A 5,647-nucleotide genomic window follows, 5' to 3' on the forward strand; every position below is an offset into this window, starting at 1 on the left:
TAATATTTAACTTTTTTTTATACTTGAAAATCACTGTAAAGTTTCGCGAGAATGGCTCTAAGGTTTATTATAATTCTGAACTATAATATACAACAGGAGCTTTTCCTCCGCCAAATAATACGTGTAAAAATGCGAGGTCCTAAGCTGCAATTTGTATTATCCTAATGGTTACATGAAATTTTTAGCTTTAAAATTTCTCATGATTCACGAATTTCTAAACTACATTCCACAACTAATGCAAACAGGTGAATTCTATTTTTAAACATTTCATATGGATAAGAAAAATGCTAATATATTGCACTATCATTTTTCAAAGTTGAAGTTGATAAGCAAGAATTATTTGGTAACTCTTGAAGAATTCTTGTCGTGTTTAACTTTTCTACAATTAAGATAATATTGCAAAAGTCATTGAAAGAGTCTACTATTTAGGAGCAATTTCACGAAATATGCCAAACAATTTTAGATATTTTACGAAGATTCAGGAGATTTAAACTCTATTTATAAAATCTTAGTATATTTAAAAGATGTATTACAACAATCATCGTAAATTATATTTTTATGATATATAATCAAATTAATAATTGCCCATAGTGTGATCTATTTAAATGTACATGTTTACCCGTATGCTAATTGTAAATTATTATTAATTTAGCAATAATTATAAGTAAACGTGAACCATATGGGTGAGTCTATGATACAAGAATAATTTTGTATTCGTTAATTAATATATATTTTTATAGACCAGCCCATTAGAAGGATCAGTATTAAGAAATATTGTAAGTCAAATTTACAAAGAAAACTACAGTTTATATATGCGTTAAAGAAATCAGGTGGAGATCATGCCGATTTCTTAGTTTCTCCAGACACGTTTTCGCGTCAAGTTTATGGAAAATGATTCATTAATATTTAATATATTATAATATTTAAAATCTAACAAATAAGTGAAAGTATTTCGGATATTTTCTCTAATAAATTAAAAATATGAGCACCTACCTGATCCAAATGCAAGGAAGACAAAGAATAGGGCCAACATTTTGAGATGTAGTTGCCAGCTATTTGGCACAAGAAATAATTCGAAAGACTGCCGTACCTCTTACTTATGTATTGCTTGGCCCTGACCTACCCAAGTACTACACCTGTCATTGGCAGAACTGTCTAAAGTCGAACGTGCTTTCATTTCAAGGCTGGAATGCACTAGATCAATTAAAATTTATTATTATCTACTTAAAAAAATACGCATTTCTTATTAAAAAAAAGGGCACTATTTAGTGTATAAAAACGGGGTGCAACCTTAACTTACTCTCAATTTTGTCTTTGACGCGTGAAATCCGCATTGCAAATTGACAGGGTCTTAACTATTAATACGTTAATGAACAGGTTAAAAGTGATTAAAATTTGCCTTGAATAGTAAAAAATTTTAAAAAAAACTCGCAAATATCGTGACATTTACGTGATGATTTATCTGCTTTTTATTTTTATCAGAATCGTTTAAAATTTTTTGAATTTTTGCTTATATCGAGGGCGACATATTATAACAATCCTATCCTATTATGGCGCCCCCTAATTTATACCCTTTAATTTTCTTTGCCACTGAGGCGCCCCCTAGGATTTAGGGCCTGGAGCGGCTGCTCCGTTCGCCCTATGGTAGGGCCGGCTCTGATTGGATTAATGAGATGAGGCAAAGCAATACATGGGCAATATGCCAAGGGAGGAGCCTCTCAAGAGGACTTTCTACGAAAAACTGGCCCTTGTTTAGATGTTGGACACGTGAAGAAAATCTAGAAAACACGTGGCTAGCCACTGTTTCAGGCATGAACCAGTGTTCAGTGATTTTTATCCACCCGGCAACTGGTGGGGTATGTAAAATATCATTTGGTGGGGGTGCGGCAACGCAACACGTGGCTTATCTGCCAAAGGGATGCCCCCTGAGAGATCTTTCATAAAAAAATAGCCCCTATATGTGAAGAAAACCCGGAAAACTCTGGTCCGAACACGTGACCAACTAGTAGTGTTCAGTGATATCTACTCGGATATTAGTGGACAATATAAAATATAGAAAATGCAAGCATGAAATAATAATTATATTCTTAGGTAAATACCGGTAATTTTCTTAAATGTACAATTAAAAACAAGTTTGAAAAAATATTTAAGCAAAGAATTCCTAAAAAATTAAAATGTTATTAAAATATAGCAACTTAAATATGTAAATTATTTAAAATGTAGACAGGAAAAAAATATTTCAAAGAATTGGATATAAAAAATTGATAAATTACCTCAAAAAAGGAACATTTTTTTATGAATGTGATATATATTTAAATATCAGGAAGTATTTTCAAGGCTGTACCCATTATCATACTCATTTTATTAATTTGAAAAACGCTAAGTGACACGTCATAATAAACCACACCCTACTCCACTCACGTTAAGTCGATCATCTTTAGAATTTTGATTTTTATTCACAATAGTATTACCTGAAATTTAAATTGTTTTACGCTGTTATATAATCTGTGCAAGGATTATAGATTCAATACTACTACTTCTTTTTTTTTTTGTAGTTGCTATAGAAATTCAATTTTCAGAATTGTTTACTGTTAAAGACATTCAATATGTCACAATTTCGAAATTATATTATTCAAGGAAAGCGAGTGTATTTTTATTTCCTTTTATAGTAAAATTGAAAATACGATAAAGAATAATTTATATCAAATGTCTCATTTATTTGACTTGATATGGGAGATGTGCCAATGGTTCGTTTTAAAAGTGAAAACGGTACCATTTTCACTTTTATTGTGTCACTGTCTTAAACTAGACATTTTCACTGTCTAGTTTAAATCGAGAAAACTCAATAAAAAATTATACAAAGGAAATATTTAAGTATTGCATTGAATTTTTTTTATCTTTTAAAAAAATAAATAGCATATAAAAAAGCACAGTAAAGCGTTAGAAAGTTGTAGAAAATAAGAGTGAAAATGAAATAATAATTTGCTTTAAAAAGTTTTGAGATTAAGTTAAAACAAAATTTAAAAATCCAAAAACCAGTAAAAGGCATTTAAAAATAAATAATAAAAAAACTATAAAATGCAAAAGACTTGTTTTAGGAGTTATATGTGAGTTTTTAAGTATTTAAATGCCAACTACGAGTAAAACTCATTCGAACCTCAATCGAGATATATGATCCCCTACCCCTCTCCTCCTCCTTTTTAACTCACAATCTCCTACCAAATTTCAAAATTTTTGGTCCATGAGATCCTGAGATATAAAGCAAAATACAGGCCAACACTCACACATAGATACAGAATTATGTTCCTTTTTTTTTTTTTTTTAATTAAGGAATCTTAAAATGTTGAGAAATACAAAAACCGAAAGGTCAAAATTACATCAGATACAGTTACAAGTAGCTGGGATAGTAATTTAAGAAATTGAATAAAAAAGAAATTAATAATAATAAAATAGAGCATAAAATGCTTTAAAAAGAAAATTAAATAATATTGTATTTAAAAAATTCAAAAAATTCGATTATGATATCGTGTGAAATACAATTTAACATTTACCATATGTTGGAGTATAAAGTAGAGAAACGTCAGCAAAAGGCTGTCTAGTTTAAACTGTCTGAAGATATTTGTGGCAAGGTCAATCAGGAGGTTGAAGACCATGAACCGAATGATTCCTTCCGCACAAGTTCTCCTTGGCCTAACCAAGAAACTTGTTTGACATTAGTTCAACGTACGACAAACACTAATTAGAATAATATCGATCGTCAGTGTTAAATTTGGATGAAGAATTAGCATTGGATGCTCATCTATAATTAATACTCTAATTCCGATTTAAATTATTTTATCTCATTTTTTTTACAGTTTTAATTAGAAAATATTTATGGCTTCTGTATTGAAAGAGGAACTAGTCGAACGAACATTCCACTCTTGGGTGCGGTGACAGATACTTTGTACTCCACGTCTAGATTTGTCTGTAAGAATTAAAGTAATTATTTAAATTAAGGTTTATTTTGTTAATTTGTATATATTTTTTAAATTATACCTCGGAACTAGGAAGAATGCGGTAATTCAGCAGTAATTTTACTAGAATTAGTTTGATTTCTAAAAGAGCGAATCTCATTCCAACACAGTTACGTGGTCCAGCGCCAAAGGGTTGGTAAGAAATACCCATATTTGATTTATTTTCTGGTGAAAATCTGTATTTAGAAACGTAAAAAAATTAATAAATTTACTTTCTGAAAGTACATGTTATTAAGTTTTATTCTATAAATATTTCTAAGATAGAAAAAATAGAAATACATTAAATGAATATTGAGAGGAAGCTTATAAAATAAATATTTTTAAGAAATTGAAATTCTTGCTTAAACTATTACTAGTTTAGCCCTGTATGAATATTTTATACCACGATTTTTGCATAAATTGCATTTATCGATCGAGTGATCAAAGTTGAAGCATCAGCCTTCAGCTTTGGGTATCTGGATTCAAATCCAACTCAAATCCTCAGAAATATTCATAGAATATCTAATCTAGAAAAATTAAATTATAAAGAATAATTGACACGAAAATAAACCCTCTTTTTCGTGCCCATTTCGTGGTTCATTCAGATCAATGATTGGGACGACCGAGTGAGAGGAGCTTGATTCTTCCACAAAAAAAGTGTCAACAAATTGGATCATCATAAACACGTTTTGCGGAAGAAGCAATGCCCCTTGCCACTTGGTCCTCTCAACTGTGGGTCTGACTGAACTTATAACTGGGCACGAAAAAACTCTCTTAGTGCCTGCTGGATGGAAACAGAATTTTGAAAACTTATATATGTAGACATGTAAAGATTTTTATAATTTAGATAATTATCATCATCATCATCAGTTGGTTTTCATGAATTTTATTAACTTTCTCATCTCTCTCTCTCTATTCTTTGGTTTATATTTCTCTATTCTTCCAATCTTTGTCTACAAAGCAAATTTATGCACAATTTTCAGATTTTCAAGATTTTTGTAAATTATATAAAATATTTTCTTGTAATTTGAACGCAGTTTAGAAAGAAAATAACATCTTAAAACTATTCGATGAAAAATTTAAATTATAATTTTTGAAATAATTTGATTTTATATTTTTGTTTAATATTTTATTAAAAAATAATTTACATCATTTACCACGTGAGAAATATTCTGTTTCACAAATATTGGAACCATTCCAACTTCCCTTGTTCATAAAAACTGATCATTGTGAATTTATTTAAATAAAATTTTGTATTGCATTAATTTTATTGAAATTTATGTTAGAAAATTATCTTTTGCTTTAACTTGTAAAACATTTATTTATTTTGGCAAACAAAATTAGGATTCTTACTTTATTCTACTTCATTTTTATTGATTTAGAGACTATTTTATGTCATATAAATGCTTTTTTGCCACATATAACTTATTATGACATATTGATATTATCAATAATAATAACAATAACAATAACATAGTTATTGTTATTGTTATTATTATTGATATTATCAATAATAATAACAATAACAATAACATATTTATTAAATTTAAATTTATTAGTTATATATTTTTTAAATTATACCTCGGAACTAGGAAGAATGCGGTAATTCAGCAGTAATTTTACTAGAATTAGTTTGATTTCTAAAAGAGCGAATC

This window comes from Centruroides sculpturatus, unplaced genomic scaffold, assembly GCF_000671375.1.
Source record: "Centruroides sculpturatus isolate CEXI.00-Female unplaced genomic scaffold, Cexi_2.0 scaffold3099, whole genome shotgun sequence".
NCBI classification, from domain to species: Eukaryota; Metazoa; Arthropoda; class Arachnida; order Scorpiones; family Buthidae; genus Centruroides; species Centruroides sculpturatus.